Source organism: Dipodomys spectabilis, unplaced genomic scaffold (assembly GCF_019054845.1).
Source record: "Dipodomys spectabilis isolate Male_0828 unplaced genomic scaffold, ASM1905484v1 ptg000175l, whole genome shotgun sequence".
Lineage (NCBI taxonomy): Eukaryota > Metazoa > Chordata > Mammalia > Rodentia > Heteromyidae > Dipodomys > Dipodomys spectabilis.
Window position 1 is genome coordinate 12,938,826 of NW_024870852.1, and position 17,837 is coordinate 12,956,662.

General features: G+C 45.5%; 1 protein-coding gene and 1 non-coding gene across 4 annotated transcripts in view; one reads left to right on the forward strand and one right to left on the reverse strand.

Moving 5' to 3' along the window:
* The first annotated feature begins 1,559 nt into the window (after positions 1-1,559).
* Positions 1,560-17,837, forward strand: part of Phf20 (PHD finger protein 20) — a 104,880-nt gene continuing 88,602 nt past the window's right edge. For 2 of the 3 annotated variants that reach the window (XM_042694361.1, XM_042694362.1), the window contains exon 1: positions 1,627-1,710. The gene's annotated coding sequence lies outside the window, so the exon portion shown is untranslated. Of the gene's footprint in view, positions 1,711-17,837 lie in introns of all 3 variants that reach the window. The other variant, XM_042694360.1, reaches the window with a different exon arrangement.
* Positions 3,469-3,538, reverse strand: Trnat-ugu. Its single transcript has one exon. It is a non-coding gene; the product is annotated as a tRNA-Thr (tRNA).

Sequence of the window (17,837 nt, forward strand, 5' to 3'; positions counted from 1 at the left end):
CTGAGGATTAAGGTTCAAATTTGAAGAAGGATGTCTATAAGACTCTTTATCTTCAATTAATCAGAAAGAAAAAGCCAGAAGTAGAGCTGTGGCTTAAATGGTAGAGTGTTAGCCTTGAACAAAAGAGCTCAGGTTCAGGGCCTAGGCCTGAAATTAAGCCCTAGGACTGGCACGTGTCTGTGAGTGCGCCCTCTCTCCCTGTCCTCTCTCTCTCTCTTCCCTAAAGTAAAAAGGGCTGGGATCATGGTTCAAGTGATAGAGCACCTGCCTACCAAGTATGAGGCTCTGAATTCAAACTCCAGTACCATATCAAAAAAAAGAAAAAGAAAAAGAAAAAGCTAAGTGTAATCTGGCTGAACTGTATTTCCAGTGTGAAACTTGATTTTTTTTTTTTCCCCCCAGTAAGAGTAATTTTAGCATTTCTCTGTGGCAATTGGGAAGTCCTACAGGGGAAACATTTCAGACTCTTCAGTAGGGCTGCAACTTTGATCTTGGTCCCTAGAGACAAAGTGCAGTTCTTTTTTTTCTCTTCAGCAATTGAAATTCTTTCCTGTGAGGTAATGACCCAAAGTGGAGGAGAAATTAGAGCAAAGGTGCGAAGGAAGCAAAGGTGAGAAGGAACTTGGCTCATTTGAGGACCTGAACCTGTAGGGAAGCTGGACAAGTGACAAGGAAAAAGAGGAAAGTTAAAAACTCAGATTATTGGGCTGGGAAGGTGGTTCAGTGGTAGAGTGCTTGCCTTGCATGCCTGAGGCCCTGGGTTCGATTCCCCAGCACCACATAAGCAAAAAGAAAAAATCTGGAAGTGGCGCTTGGCTCAGGTGGTAGGGTGCTAGCCTTGAGCTGAAGAGCTGAGGGACAGCGCCCAGGGCCAGAGTTCAAGCCCCACAACCGGAACAAAAAAAAAATAAAAAATAAAAACTCAGATTATGAAGGGCTGAGTAGAAAGTCCAAGTGAAGATTTCGACGTGCGGGGAGCCGGTGGCTCACACCTGTAATACTAGCAACTCAAGAGGGCTGAGATCTGATGATAGCGATTAGGAGCCAGCTGGGGCAGGAAACTCCGGGAGACTCATATCCAATTATCCACAAAGAACAAGACCTCTGGTTCAAGTGAGTAAAATAAGCTCAGAGCCAGCGCCCAGGGCACGTCCAAGAACCAGGGTGCGCGCGTGCACACACACACACAATTTAGATCTGAATCTGAAAAGAAGAAAACAAGCCTTTGAGCAGGGCATGGCGTTTTAAAAAGCTGTATGTGAAGAATAGATTGGAAGATGGGAGAGTAATTGGGTGGAGAGACCTTTGGAGACCAGGGTTGTGACCGGGGAGGGAGGGAACTTGAATGGGTTTGAGATGCAAGTAGGAAGCAGAACGAACAGTGGAGACGGATAGTGTCCGGTCACCGGCTTCGCCGGATTTCAATGGTTACTGGTGAGTAGGGACTTCGTGTTCCTTACCGGGCGACGGCTTGGTTCCCGCGCGGCAAGGCAGTGGGCGTGGCCTTCGCGAGCCGTCGCCACGGAGATAGGAGGGGAGGGGCCAAAGGCGGGGCCACTGGGGCGCTGCGTCACTCAGTGGTGGCGATAGTGCGTGTATGTGGGGGGCGGGGGATACGCTGGGCGCGTCCCAGGGGTCACGTGGTGCGCAGCACGCAGAATCCTTCTGTCGGTTGGTCCTGGAGCGGCGCAGCAGGAGCGGGGCCGTGAGGTGAGCTCGCGGCGTGGCGCGGCTAGGCGAAGCCGGCTGGTCAAGGCTGGGTTGGGTCGTGCTGGCGACGCGCGCGCGCGGTGCGGGCGGGAACGGTGACGGACGCCACCGCTGCTCTGGTCCCCTTCCCGGCCCCACTCCCCGCCTGGCTCCGCTCGCCTAGCCGGGAGGGAGGCCCGGGGACCGCTGCTGTGAGCGTGGCGGGCGTGCGAGCGGCGCCCAATCCCCGGGGCTGTCCGCGGGAGTGATGGCGGCTGTGGCCAATCAGTGTCGCCCGAGGGGGCTGGGCCGCAGGGTGCGGGCCGGGGCGCGGAGCTGGCCGTGTTGCGGGTGGGGGTTAATCGCCTTAGGGCCTGACCCTGAACTGTGTTGGCTCTCCCGAGCTCCATCACCAGCCCCCTGCTGTCGCCTTCTGGTTTGGGAACGCGGCTTCTTTTATTATCTCTCTCATCCTATTCTGGGGTGCACACCCCTTTCTCAAGACCCTGAATATGGGAGTGTCCCTTTTCTCAATAGTTTTGAAAATGTGGTCGGCGCACCCCTTTCTTAAGCTCTGTCCCTGGGATTTTATCTTTCTCTGAATCCCTCCGAATTGAAGGTTGCGCTCTCTTCCTCCCCCACACTCTCTTTTTTCCAAGCTTTCAGTTTGAATATTCTCTTCGATTTGGGGATTCGCCCTGTTAAAAGGTCCTTCAGACCTGAGGTTCGGTAACTAAAGTTTTGATATATTTTCTTATATCCTCACAACTCAGCTTTCTAAGCTCAAATATGACACTTGTTCAGTTTTTAAATTTAGGGGCTACTTCCTTTTTTTAGCCCTCCAAATCTGGAGTACATCGCATTTTCAGGTTCGTGTCCAAATCCTGACGTTTATGGGGACATAGTCCCAGTTTCACAAATAAGGGGATTAACTGCCTTTTCCTTAACTCTGTCTTTTGGGTTGCACCTTCTAAGTTTCCCAAACGGCCTTATTCTTAGGAGAGACTCATTTATTTTCTTACCTAAGAGCATATTTGTTTCTTATTCCTCGTAAAGTTGTACAAAATGCACCACCGTTAATACAAATGCATTACTCCGGGGATAAAGCCATGTTTTTAAAGCTATTCCTATGCTTGAACTCTGGGCCTGGACATTGTCTCCAAGCTTTTTTTACTTCAGGCTAGAGCTCTTATCACTTGAGCTATGGCTCCACTAGCTTTTCTGGTGCTTAATTGGCCCCACGGTTTTCCTGTCTGGACTGGCTTTTGAACCGTCGTCCTCAGCTCTCAGCTTCCTGGTTAGCGAGGATTACAGGTATTAGCCACCTTCTGTGAGGGGTGTGAGTGTGTGTGTGTTCGTGTGTGTTAGGTTGTGTACGTGTGCGCTAGTCTTGGAGCTTGTATTTAGGCCTTAGGCGCTGGTCCCTGAGTTTTTTTTTTTTTCCCCAGTTCTGGGGCTGGAACTCGGCCTGGAATAGCGCTCTCTACCATTTGAGACACAAGGCCACTTCCCTGCGTTTTCTGAGTGGTTTATTGGAGATAAGAGTCTCATGTACTTTTCTGACAGCCTAATTTTGAACTATGATCCTTACATCTCAGCCTACTGAGTAATTAGGATTACAGGTGTGAGCCACCAGCACCCACCCTGAAGTTTTTTTTTTTTTTTTTTTGGGTCCGGTCAAGGGCCTGAACTTTGGGCCTGGGCGCTGTCCCTCAGCTCTTCAGCTCAAGGCTAGCACTCTACCACTTTGAGCCACAGCGCCACTTCTGGCTTTTTGCTTATGTGATGCTGGGAAATCGAACCCAGGGCCTCGTGCATACAAGGCAAGCGCTCTACCACTGAGCTACCTTCTCAGCCCGTTTTTTTTTTCTTGCTCAAGGCTAGTGCTCTACTACTTGAGCCACACTCTACTTCCCACTTTGTGTGTATGTATAGATGTGTGTGTGGGGGGGGGCAGTTAAAGTGGAGATAAGTCTCTTGGACTTTCTTGCCTAGTGTGGCTTCGAACCTTAGTTCTCAGATCTCAGCTTCTTTAGGTATTACAGGTGTGAGCCACAAGATCCTGGCTGGTCTGTTGATCTTAAGAGTGGTTTCCTACCCTTTATAGCAACTCAAGATTTTTTCAGGCTAGGAAGGTGGCACAGTGGTAGAGTGCTTGCCTCACATGCATGAGGCCTCTGGGTTTGATTTCTCATCACTACATAAGCAGAAAAAGCCTGAAGTGGTCCTGTGGCTCAAGTGGTAGAGGGCTAGCCTTGAGCTGAAGAGCTGAGGGACAGGACAATGCCCAGGCCCAGAGTTCAGGACCCATGACAAACTCAAAAAAAAAAAAAAAGATTTTTTTCAGTCCTCTATTTGCTTCCCTCTTTGGTACCACATTCCCTTTTAGGTGCTCTCTCAGTTTCAGTCCTCTAAGTGAGGATCTTTGCACTTCCTGTGCTTCTGTGGTCTTCTGAGCACACTTCCTATAGTCATACCTCTTGAATTCCCTCTCCCCCTGGGATTCCTTTCCTAAAGTGGCACCTGCACATGGCCTTGTGTGTGTGGTTGTGTGTGTGTGGTTGTGTGTGTGAGTGTAGGTCTTGGGGCTTGAGTTTAAGGCCTGAGTGTTTTCACTGAGTTTTTTTGCTTAAGGCTAGTGCTCTACTACTTGAGCCACAGCTCACCTTCTAGCCTGTTCCTGGTTAGTTGGAGATAAGAGTTCCATGGACTTTCCTGATCATGCTGGCTTTGAGGTATGATCCTCACATCTCAGTCTCCTGAGTAGCTAGAATTGCAGGCATGAGTGCCTGATGTCTGTTTAACCTTTCTACAAGCAAGAACTCTTCTTTCATAGCTTGCCTTATGCCCAGGCATTTTCCAATTTCTGCTTCCCTTTGGACACTGTTCTGCTTACTAAGTGATTGCAGACTCCTCAGGCCTTCCTCTTGTGTTGGAGATGACCTCCAGACTAAGTCTAACTGACCATTTGGCATTGGATTCAAACTGGAAAAGCATCTGCTTGCATTTCTTTGGCTATTTACTGTATTCTAATCCTCTTTGATTGCTTGCTTCCAGTAAGATTTTGGTTAGATGGGTTGTTTTCTCCCTGTGCTGGTATGTGTATGTGAACCTCTCAAGAGATTTTTTTCCCCCCTAATATTATATAGTTTCTAACCCATAAGATTCTTCCTCTACTGATTTTCTTTTTTTTTTTTGAGTCCGGTCGTGAGGCCTGAGCTCTGGGTCTGGGCGTTGTCCCTGAGCTCTTCAGCTCAAGGCTAGTGCTCTACCACTTGAGCCACAGCGCCACTTCCGGCTTTTTGCTTTTTGCTTATGTGGTGCTGAGGAATCGAACTCAGGGCCTCTGGCTTGCAAGGCAAGCACTCTACCACTGAGCCACCTTCCCAGCCCCTCTACTGATTTTCTTTCTTTATTGTTCGGTTGTGGGACTTGAACTCTGGGCCTGGGTGCTGTCCCTTAGCTCTTCAAGTCAAGGAGAGCTCTACCCCTTGAGCCACTGTGCCACTTCTTCTTCTTGGTTTTTTTTTTCTTTTCTTTTTTTTTAAAATCAAGAAATGAGGGCTGGGAAGGTGGCTCAGTGGTAGAGCGCTTGCCTTGCATGCTTGAGGCCCTGGGTTTGAATCCTCAGCACCACATAAGCAAAAAGAAAAAAGCTGGAAGTGGCGCTGTGGCTTAAGTGGTAGAGTGCTCGCTTTGAGCTGAAGAGCTGAGGGACAGCGCCCAGGCCCAGAGTTCAAGCCCCATGACCGACAAAAAAAAAAAAAAAAAAAAAAGCAATCCACCACTTGAACTATACCGCCAGCCAAATGATCTCATTTCTTTTTTTTTTTTTTTTTTTTTGGGTCCGGTCATGGGGCTTGAACTCTGGGCCTGGGCGCTGTCCCTCAGCTCTTCAGCTCAAGGCTAGCGCTCTACCACTTGAGCTACAGCGCCACTTCCGGTTTTCTGGTGGTTTATTGGAGATAGGAGTCTCACGGTCTCTCCTGCCCGGGCTGGCTTTGAACCGCGATCCTCAGATCTCAGCCTCCTGAGTAGCTAGGATTACAGGTGTGAACCACCAGCGCCCGGCTGTGGATTGCTTTCTTAGCATTTGTGGATGTCCTAGGTTCTATCCTCACATAGCTTTGGGGAGGAAGGAGTCTGTGTGTGTGGATATTTATCTCTTCCTATCTCTTCCTCTCTTTTTCTCATCTAATTGATAATCTCCTTTTTTCCTACCCTTCTTCCCCTTTAAAAATGTACAAATACTTGGCAAGCTTGTCTTTTTGGAGCCTTTTAGTAGGTATTGGTATTTCCTTTTCCCTTTCCAAATCTTTCTCTGGGTTTTTCAGGTCAAATCCCAAACAGATTAATTTCTCCACAGCTGGAAACTCAAGTGCTTAGGGGATAATAACACCTCTGACCTCTCACTCTTTTGGGAAGTACTTGATTATGCAGCTGCGTCTTGAGAAGCTACACCAGTAGGACAAGGCAGAAATACAGCATTTTCAGGATCAAGACCTGAATCTCATTTGGAAACTGGACATTTGCCAAATATCTGCTTCCTAGGGATGCTATGAGATTTAATGACACTCCCAAGAACCTGTAGGAATTAGTGGGGCTTGTGGGGAAATGGTCTGAATTCAATATTGGAACTTGAATAAGATTAACTATTGCTATATTTTCAGAACAACCGAGCTTGTACTGTAACAACTTTTTTTTTTTTTTGTTGGTCATGGGGCTTGAACTTTGGGCCGGGGTGCTATCCCTGAGCTCTTCAGCTCAAGTTGAGCGATCTACCACACTTGAACCACAGAGCCATTTCCAGTTTTCTGGTGGTTAATTGTAGATAAGAGTCTCATGGGCTTTCCTGCCTGGGCTGGCTTTGAACTGCAGTCTTCAAATCTCAGCCTCCTGAGTAGCTAAGCTTACAGGCAGGAGCCACCAGTGCCCAGCACAACTAACTTTTTGTGGATGAGAACCGTAGAACTAAAGTGTCTTAGATTCCACATTTAGATATCTGCTAGTTAGTAAGTACTAAATTTATGAAACAAATGTGTTGGAGTTGTGCCTCAGTTGGTAGAGCACTAGTCATTGAGCGAAAGCATCAGGAGTCTAGTCCCAGTTTTTGTTTTTTGTTTTTTTTTTGGGTCCAGTCGTGGGGCCTGAACTCTGGGCCTGGGCACTGTCCCTCAGCTCTTCAGCTCAAGGCTAGCGCTCTACCACTTGAGCCACAGCGCCACTTCCGGCTTTTTTCTTTTTGCTTATGTGGTGCTGAGGAATCGAACCCAGGGCCTCGAGCATCCAAGGCAAGCGCTCTACCACTGAGCCACCTTCCCAGCCCCTAGTCCCAGTTTTGTATCCAGTAAACAAATGAAAAAAATTGAGGTCTGTTTGAGCAGTATCTAGTAAAATAAGGTATACTGAAAATGAACAGATACTTTGTCTATTTATTTGGCTGTTTGATATTTACTTGTGTATTGCTGTATATTGCATTCTTAGTGTATCCTACAGTGCTTCTCAAACTTGAATACAAATCACCTGGGGTCTTGTTAACATGCTGATTCTAATTTGTTAGATCTATGAAGTGATGTGAGTTTTTGCATTTCTAAATTGCAGGTGATTCTAATGTTACTGAATTGCAACTTTGAGTAGCTAGAGATTCCATACACAAAGCCAAAAGAGTTTTTAGTGAAAATAGAAAGGTAATGGTTAGCTTTATGCCAGGGTATTGTTTTCATTTTAGCATTTTAGTTTCATCCATATACACATTCCATAAAGTTTGGACAAGGCCATTATTTCCTTCTGAGGATTTTTTTTTTTTTGGGTGGGGTGGGGAGCTTGAACTCAAGACTTCACACTGTTGCTCTGTGTTCTATCGTTTGAGCCGTTTTCAATTCCTTGTTTGCCTTTTGGCACCGGATCTCTGTAGCTTTGCCTGATCTGGATCTTGCTATGTAGCTCAGGATGGCTTGAAACTTAGAATATGGGGCTGGGAAGGTGGCTCAGTGGTAGAGCGCATGCCTTGCATGCCAGAGGCCCTGGGTTCGATTCCCCAGCACCACATAAGCAAAAAGAAAAAAGCCGGAAGTGGCGCTGTGGCTCAAGTGGTAGAGCGCTAGCCTTGAGCTGAAGAGCTGAGGGACAGTGCCCAGGCCCAGAGTTCAGGCCCTACAACTGGACCCAAAAAAAAAAAAAAAAGAAACTTAGAATATGCATGCCTTAGCTTCCCAAGTTGTTGGGATTACAGATGTGTACAACCATGTCTGGCTTCTGAAGACTGTTAGTTGTACTCAGTTATAGTTCTGGTCTGTTTGCCTGCCTGCTTTCCTTTCCTTTTCTCCCTTCCTCTCTTCCTTTCTTCCTTTTTATTTATTTAGAGAGTTGGTATGTTGTTCTAAGTTATCCTTGAATACATGGGTTCGGTGATCTTTCTGGCTTAGCTTCCTGAGTAGTTGGGAGTATAGTTTTTAAAGTTATACTTAAAGCTGGGTGCCTGTAGCTGACACCTATAATCCTAGCTACTCAAGAGACTAAGATATGAGGGTTGTGTTTCAAAGCTAGCTCAGCCAGTGAAGTCCGTGAGACTCATTTTTTTTTTGTCAGTTGTGGGGCTTGAACTCTGGGCCTGGGCGCTGTCCCTGTGCTCTTCAGCTCAAGGCAAGCGCTCTACCACTTGAGCCACAGCACCAGTTCTGGTTTTCTAGTAGTTTATTGGAGATGAGAGTCTCAGAGTGGAGCTATGGTTTTAAGTGGTAGAGTGCTAGCTTGAGTAAAAAAGCTAGGTTCAGTTCCCAATCCTGAGTTCAAGTCCCAGGACTGGCACGAGTGTGCATGAACACACATACACTAAAATCTAAAACTTTTTTTTTTCTTTTTTGTCGGTTGTGGGGCTTGAACTCTGGACCTGGGCGCTGCCCCTCAGCTCTTCAGCTCAAGCACTCTACCACTTGAGCCACAGTGCCACTTACAGTTTTATAATTGGTTTATTGGAGATGAGAGTCTCATGGAGTTTCCTGTCCGGGCTGGATTTGAACCGTGGTTCTCAGATCTCAGCCTCCTGAGTAGCTAGGATTAAGGTGTGAGCCACTGAAGCCCAGCAGCCTTTTTATTTTCTATTTATATTGTGAAATTTATGTGCTTGAGTATTAAATATTTTACGCTTAAATGTGAATTTTTTTTTTTTTTTTTTTGTCAGTAATGGGGCTTGAATTCTGGGACTGGGCACTGTCCCTAAGCTCTTCAGCTCAAGGCGAGTGTTCTACCATTTGAGCCACTGTGCCACTTCCAGTATTTTCTGGTGGTTAATTAGAAATGAGTCTCACAGACTTCTTCCCTGGGCTGGCTTTGAACAAGTGTGAGCCACCAGTGCCTGGCTAAATGTGAACTTATTAATTTATATTTTTTTGTGGGTCACAAGACTTGAACTCAGGGCCTGGATGCTGTTCCTAAGCTTTTTTGATGAAGGCTGGTGGTATTCTATCATTTTGAACTACAGCCCCACTATCTGAATTTTTTTTTTTTCCTTTTCCTTTTTGTGATACTGAGAATTGAAGCTACTTTGTGCATGCTAGTCAAGTGCTCTGCCGTTGAGCTATATACCCCAAGCCCTCATAATTGTTGACATAGAATCTTTCTTTTTTTTTTACTTTTTTTCTTTTTTCTTTTTTTTGTCAGTCCTGGGGGCTGAACTCTGGGCCCGGGCACTGTCCCTCAGCTCTTCAGCTCAGCTCTTCAGCTCAAGGCTAGCGCTCTACCACTTGAGCCATAGTGCCACTTCTAGCTTTTTTTTTTGCTTATATGGTGCTGAGGAATGGTACCCAGGGCCTCATGCATGCGAGGCAAGGACTCTACCACTGAGCCAACTTCCCAGCTCTAACATAGTTAGCTTGTTTCTGTGGCTCCTCATCTGTATTCCTATCATATTAAGGATTGAGATATCCCAAATCAAGCCTTAGATGATTGAATTTCCAGAGTCCTTGGTTTTCTAGGTTCTGGAAATGTGCCTGAGAAAAGCCAAGGTAGATGGGAGGAAAAGGAGGATATAGGAATATAGTAAAGCAGCAGATTTGCTCAAAGTAAACTGTACACATCTATTATTACAGGCTGGAAATGTGGGTTAGTGGTAGAGTACTTACCCAGCATGCATGAAGCCCTGGGTTTGACTCTTCAATACTACATACACAGAAAAAGCCAGAAGTGGTGCTGTGGCTCAAGTGGTAGAGTGCTAGCCTTGGGCAAAAGCTCAGGGACAGTGCTCAGGCCCTGAGTTCAAGCACCAGGACTAACAATAAAAAAAAATTACAATGGAGGCTGGGATAGTAGCTCAGTGGTAGAGCGCTTGCTTTGCATGCATGAAGCCCTGGGTTCGATTCCTCAGCACCACATAAGCAAAAAGAAAAAAGCCGGAAGTGGCGCTGTGGCTCAAGTGATAGAGTGCTAGCCTTGAGCTGAAGCACAAAGGGACAGTGCCCAGGCCCAGAGTTCAGGCCCCACAACTGGACCCCCCCAAAAAAAATTACAATGAAATCTCTTATGTTGTTAATGTATGCTAATTAATAACATTAATATTAAAATAATGTTAAAAATAAATGTCAAGGTTAAAGTAGGTGGCTGAATCTTGAATGGACTGATTTGTTGCTAAGTGGGTGCTCTAGAAGATGACATTCTTTCATGGGTTCATGATTCTGATGTTCTCTCTCCTTCTGTACCCATAGGTCTATTCTAGGTTTCTCTGGGTTTTTCCATTCTTAATGTCTTAGATTGTGTGTTCCTGTTTCCCTGACTGTTATCTTTCATGGCTTTTTCTAGTATGATCCTATTCTAGGGCCTAATCAGGATGAGCCTGAATAACTAGACTATTTTTTATCCTTAGACCTCCCATAGCCCCTCTGTTATTCTCATGAATGTCAGATCATCTCCAGTAGCAGTTTTGATGTGGATTTGGCTCTGGTCCTAGCTCTTCTACTCACCGTGAGGCCTCAGGCAAGTCATTTAATGCTACTGGCCCTTCTCCCCATTTGAAAACTAAGGGGCTGATTAGATAATCAAAGTCTCCTTGTTTTGAGTCTCTGTCATTCCCTTGCTTAGAAACTCAGTTGTCTATGGAGCTGTTGTAGAAGATCTGATTTCCTTCACATGCTTTGTTAGGCAGACTGCCAGTCACTTCCTTGTCTGAGTAACTTCTGCCACTGTCTCTTTTCTAGCCTCTAGTCCTCACACCCAGCTTCAACATTTTTATGCTTCCATGTCCTCTGCAAGTTGTGGGCTATATTTCATTCAAAAACTGCCTAAAATGCTCATGTCTGCCTGGAGTTCTTGTCAATGATAGATGCTTCCCTGTATCACTAAGAGGGAGGCTGGATTTTATATACAATCATACCAACTTATTTTTTTCAGTAACATAATTTTGTTATCTCAGTTCTTTTCGTGGTACTTGAGTTGGAATTCGGGCCCTTATACTTGCTAGCCAAGTGCTCTAGTACTTGAGTAACACCTATGTGGCTGCTGGTGACTCATGCCTGTAATCCTAGCTACTCAGGAGGTTGAGATCTGAGGATAGTGGTTCCAGCCCTCAAGAGACCGAGGAAGGCTTTTGAATTGAAGGCCAGCCTGGACTACATATTAAGACCGTGCCTCTGTGCTGAAGGTGGTAAACCACCTGCCTAGCAAGCTTGAGGCCCCACTTCAGTAACACCAAAAAGAAAAAAAAATTTACTCCAGAGGGACTCAGGATGTAGCTCAGTGGCAGAGCACCTGTTTAGCATGTTTGAGACAGTACACACACAAACCTTGATTTTAACTAAATAACAAATGAGTAAATAAACAGTTCTTATTTGGAGAATAATTGTTTATTCTTAGTTGCTGGTGCTACCTGGAATTTAAGATTCAAAAGCAGGCAGGGAATGTGGCTTAGTGGTAGAGTGCTTGCTTAACATGCATGAAGCCCTGGGTTTGATTCCTCAGTACCACATACACAGAAAAAGCCAGAAGTGGTGGTATAGCTCAAATGGTAAGAGTGCTAGCCTTGAGCAAAAAAAAGCTCAGGGACAGTGCCCAGGCCTTGAGTTGAAGCTCCAGGACTGGCCCAAAAAAAAAAAAAAAAAAAAAAAAAGCATATTTATTTTTTGGCCAGTCCTGGTGCTTGAACTCGGGGCCTGGATGCTCTCTGTCCCTGAACTTCTTTTGCTCAAGGCTAGCATTCTACCACTTGATCCACAGTGTTACTTCTGGTGTTTTCTGTGTATGTGGTACAGAGGAATTGAACCCAGAACTTCATGCATGCTTGGCAAGCACTCTATCGCTAAGCCACATTCCCAAACCATCAAAAGCATATTTCATTTCCTGCCTTCTCTCCCTTTATCTTTCTAAGAAGTAATATAAGGGACATTTGTATTTTTCTTCATTTTGGCCCAAATATATTCTTAGTTACTCATCTTGATTAGATTATAAATTTAGAGAAAGAGGATTATGCTTGTCATATATATATACTTTTCTCAGGGACTTTCTACTATATATAGGATGTTGACTAACAGTGGGACAATGTAATCAAAATTGAAATCTTGTAGCCAGGTACCGGAGGCTCAAGCCTAGAATTGTAGCTACTCAGGAGACTGAGATCAGAGGACCATGGTTGAAAGCCAGCCTGGGCAGGAAAGTGCATGAGACTCTTTTTTTTTTTTGGGTCCAGTCGTGGGGCCTGAACTCTGGGCCTAGGTGCTGTCCCTCAGCTCTTCAGCTCAAGGCTAGCACTCTACCACTTGAGTCACAGCGCCACTTCCGGCTTTCTTTCTTTTTTTTGCTTATGTGGTGCTGAGGAATCGAACCCAGGGCCTCATGCATGAAAGGCAAGCGCTCTACCACTGAGCCACCTTCCCAGCCCTGCATGAGATTCTTATTGCCAATAAACCACCAGAAAACTGGAAGTAGTGCTGTGGCTTAAGTGGTAGAGTGTTTGCCTTGAGCTGAAGAGCTGAGGAACAGTGCCCAAGCCCAGAGTGCAAGCCCCACAACCGAAAAAAAAAAAAAACCAAAAAGGAAAAAAAAATTGAAATCTTGATTTTTTTTTTTTTTGGGTCCGGTCGTGGTGCCTGAACACTGGGCTTGGGCGCTGTCCCTCAGCTCTTCAGCTCAAGGCTAGCCGCTCTACCACTTGAGCCAGAGCGCCACTTCCGGCTTTTTTCTTTTTGCTTATGTGGTGCTAAGGAATAGAACCCAGGGCCTCAGGCATGCAAGGCAGGTGCTCTACCACTGAGCCACCTTTCCAGCCCTGAAATCTTGATTTTATAAGAAAAATTTGTTGACTGTGCTAGATCTGCCAGTCCTGGGGCTTGAACTCAGGACCTGAGCACTGTCCCTGAGCTTCTTTTGCTCAAGGCTAGTGCTCTACCACTGGAGTCACAGCACCATTCTGGCTTTTTCTGTTTATGTGGTACTGAGGGATGGAACCCAAGGCTTCATACATGCTAGGCAAGCATTCCACTACTAAGCTACCTTCCTAGCCTCTCTACAGCTATTTTCTTTTTTCTTTTCTTTTTTGTCAGTTGTGGGGCCTGAACTCTGGGCCTGGGAGCTGTCCCTCAGCTTTTCAGCTCAAGGCTAGTACTCTACCACTTGAGAGCCATAGTGCCACTTCCGGATTTTTTTTTTTTTTTGGGTCCAGTCGTGGGGTCTGAACTCTGGGCCTGGGCGCTGTCCCTCAGCTCTTCAGCTCAAGGCTAGCACTCTACCACTTGAGCCAGAGTGCCACTTCTGGCTTTTTTCTTTTTGCTTATGTGGTGCTGAGGAATTGAACCCAGGGCCTCATGCATGCAAGGCAAGCACTCTACCACTAAGCTACCTTCCCAGCCCCGACTTCCGGATTTTTCTGCTTATGTGGTGCTGAGTAATCGAACCTAGGTCCTTATGCATGCAAAGCAAGCACTCTATCACTGAGCCACCCATTCCCTCTGGTGGTTTATTGGAGATAAAAGTTTCACCAACTTTCCTGCCTGGTCTGGTTTCGAACCGTGATCCTATGATCTCAACCTCTGAAGTAGGTAGGATTGTAGGTGTGAGCCACTGGCGCCTACCTTCTCTGTACTTCTACCACTGAATCATATCCCTAACCTCTTTTTAAAAAAATTTTTATTTTATATTAATTAACTTATTAATTAAATTATTATTATTATTTTTTGGTCAGTCGTGGGGCTTGAACTCTGGGCCTGGGTGCTGTTCCTGTGTTCTTTAGCTCAAGGCTGGCGCTCTACCACTTGAGCCACAGTGCCACTTCTGGTTTTCTAGTGGTTTATTGGAGATCAGAGTCTCATGGACTTTTCTGCCCGGGCTGGCTTTGAACCTCGATCCTCAGATTTCAGCCTCCTGAGTAGCTAGGATTATAGGCGTGAGCCATTTGCGCCTGGCTTTTATATTTATTTTTTGAGACAAGACCTTGCTATATAGTTCAGACTCACCCTGAACTCAGGATCTTCCCATTTTAGTTTCCCATGTACTGGATTATAGTCATAGATCACTATGGCCAGCTTAAAGGTCTTGTATATTTCTGATCTGGTTCTTGGGCTTGAACTCAGGGCCTGGGTGCTGTCCTTTTGTTAATTTATTGGAAATAAGAGTTATAAACTTTGGTGCTGGGGCTGGCTTTGAGCTGTAATCCTCAGATCTCAGCCTCCTAAGTAGCAGGTATTTTTTGTTTATTTGTTTTTTGGTAACACAGTGATGCTTCAGTTAAATACAGTAAGAACAGTTTAGTCAGATGTGTTTAAGACTCTTTCTGAGAAGGAACTAACACATAACTCACTCCAGAGCTAAAGACTGTATAGACTGTAGAGGCTAAAGCCTCCAGGATCTGAGAAAAGTTACAGCATTTTTGTCAGGCGCCAGGATTGTGGCCTGTCTTCAAGTGCCTCATTCCCTGTGCTTTTCTTCTTTTCTCCGATGGATTTGTAACAATTCTTATTCTTATCCATGGAGAGCACTTCTCAAAGAGCTTCCACATGATTAGGTCCTTTAATCCCTACAAAAGGATGATTCTACCCTTGTCCAGTGAGAAAGCTGAGGTTATCTCACTTAGCAAACATCTGAGTGCAATCTCAAGCCACTGCTTGTTAAATGTCCAGGAAAAGTTCTTCTCTTGGTAGAGATCAGCTCAAATAGGCAGTCTTAGTGTTGAGTGATGAGTGCTGTAGAAGGTAGGTTAGGCTGTCATGGGAGAATGTAGGAGTGTACTCTGATCCACTAAGCCCTTCAGGAGGCCATGATTAGGACCAGGGAGGCAGAGGAAGTGAACTGTTTTTGTTTGCAGAGGTCCTGGAGGTTGTAACTGCAAAGAGTACATGTGGCAGGAGTAAGGGCTGCAAGAACAGTTAATAACTTGGAGAGCCTATTGTATGTCAGGCTCTATGCAATTCACTATTGCCTTCAAATTTTTATGAGAGAATGCAACAGGGACACATACTGTCCCTGATTGTTACACAGACGAGGAGCTTGAAGCTCAGAGAGGAAATGATGTGTGTAAGATTATCTGAAAAGTAGTGCAAAGTAGGCTGGGAATGGGCATAGTGGTAGAGTGCTTGCCTAGGTGTATGAAGTCCTGGGTTCGATTCCTTAATACCACTTAACAGACAAGGCCAGAAATCCTACTGTGGCTTAAATGGTAGAGTGCTATCCTTGAGCAAAAGAAGCTCAAGGACAGTGTGCCCAACACTGGCAAAAAAAAAAAAAAAAAAGTCTGAACAGTATGGAACGAGGATCTAAACCCAAGCAGTCTTACTCCAGAGTTCTGGTTTAAAATCTCTGTGTGCTAGCTGGGCGACAGTGGCTCATGCCTGTTATCCTGTATAGTCAGGAGACTGAAATGTGGGGATTACGGCTTAAAATCAGCCCGGGCAGGAAAGTCTGAGACCTTTTTTTTTTTTTTCCCAATCCTGCAGCTTGCATTCAGGGTCTGGGCTTCTTTTGCTCAAGGCTAGTACTCTACCATTTGAGTCACAGTGCCACTTTTGACCCTTTCTGTATCTGGGGTACTGAGGAATTGAACCCAGGCTTTATGCATGCTAGGCAAGCACTCTTCCATTAAGTCACATTCCCAGCCCCTGTGAGACTCATATCCAGTTAACACCAGAAAATCAGAAGTGGAGCTGTGGCTCAAAGTGTTAAAGCACTACCCTTGAACAAAAAAGTTCAGGGACAGCACACCCTGGCTCTTGAATTCAAGCCTCATGACCATCTAAAAATAAGTAAACAACAAAAAACAAAAAATGATATGATGATATATATACATGAAATATGTAAAATAGTATTTGTTGGTTGGCTAGGAATGTGGCTTAGTGGTAGAGTGCTTGACTAGATTGCATGAAGACCTGGGTTCGATTCCTCAGTTCCACATAAACAGAAAAAGCTGCAAATGTGTACTGTGGCTCAAGTGGTAGAGTGCTAGCCTTGAGCAAAAGAAGCTTAGGAACAGTGCTCAGGCCCTGAGCCTCAAGTCCAGGACTGGCAAAAAAAATTTTTGTTAAATAGGCATTGAAAATGTCAATTCAGGGGGCTGGGAAGGTGGCTCAGTGGTAGAGTGCTTGCCTTGCATGCATGACGCCCTGGGTTCGATTCCTCAGTACCACATAAGCAAAAAGAAAAAAACCGGAAGTGGCACTCTGGTTCAAGTGATAGAGCGCTAGCCTTGAGCTGAAGAGCTGAGGGACAGCGCCCAGGCCCAGAGTTCAGGCCCTACAACTGGACCCAAAAAAAAAAAAAAAGAAAGAAAATGTCAATTCAGGGGCTGAAAAGGTGGTTCAGTGGTAGAGCGCTTACCTTGCATGCATGAGACCCTGGGTTCGATTCCTCAGCACCACATAAGCCAGAAGTGGTGCTGTGGCTCAAGTGGTAGAGCGCTAGCCTTGAGCTGAAGAGCTGAGGGACAGCGCCCAGACCCAGAGTTCAAGCCCCACGACTGGACCCCCCCTCCAAAAAAAAAAAAAAAGAAAGAAAATGTCAATTCAGTAAGATGATACTGTTTTAGGTCTAGAGAGTTTATCACAGAGCTGGGCATTGGTAGCTCACACCTGTAATCCTAGCTACTTAGGAGGCTGAGATCTGAGGATCACAGTTCAAAGCCAGCCTGGGCAGGAAAGTCCATGAGACTCTTATCTCCAATAAACCACTAGAAAACTGGAAGTGGCGCAGTGGCTCAAGTGGTAGAGTGTTGCCTTGTGCTGAAGAGCTGAGGGACAGTGTCCAGGCCCAGAGTTCAAGCCCCAGGACTGACCAAAAAAAATCCTCACTGGAGGATTGTTCTGTTGAGTTGTAGCATTTGCTTAGAAACTGGTAGAGGCAGAAACTAGGCTACCACTCAGAAAATGGATGCTTTGAAGTGGGTTCTATAAAATGATGAGTAATGGAAAAAGAAGACAAAATGAATGAGAGTGGGAGATGGGGAAGGGAGGTGGTAAGGACATTGCCTGTATAGCACAATATGCTCTACAGACCTTAAACTATGATGAGAAAAGAAGGCACTTTTCAGGGTAAGATGATTAATTCAGTGAATTATGTAATGTGCTACAGATCTTAGAACAAAAGTAGTCTGTAGTCAGGTGTGTGTGCCCAGTACTGGAAGGCTGGGTAGGAATATTTTGAATTCAAGGCCACCTGGGATATATAGCTTAAAACAAAAAGCCTTTGAGTGCTTCTGAAAGATCTAATGATCTAAACACCTTATCTTCTGAATGAATAAACTCAATGCAAGTTTGCTGTCTGTCTGAGTTTTAATTATAGTAGAAAAAAAAACGGCTTTTGGAGAAAGCATGTGTGTAGTATGAGTGTGGGCATATGCAAATATACATGCTCTCTTGGGGTTTGAACACTGGGCCTGGGTACTGAACTTGAGCTATCTTGCTTAAGGCTCGCATTCTACCACTTGACCCATAGCTCCACTTCCAAATTTCCGGTAGATAATTGGAGATAGAAATCTCATGGATTTTTCTTTTTTTTTTTTTTTTTTTTTTGGGTCCAGTCGTGGGGCCTGAACTCTGGGCCTGAGCGCTGCCCCTCAGCTCTTCAGCTCAAGGCTAGCGCTCTACCCCTTGAGCCACAGCGCCACTTCCAGCTTTTTTTCTTTTTTTTTGCTTATGTGGTGCTGAGGAATCGAACCCAGGGCCTCATGCATGCAAGGCAAG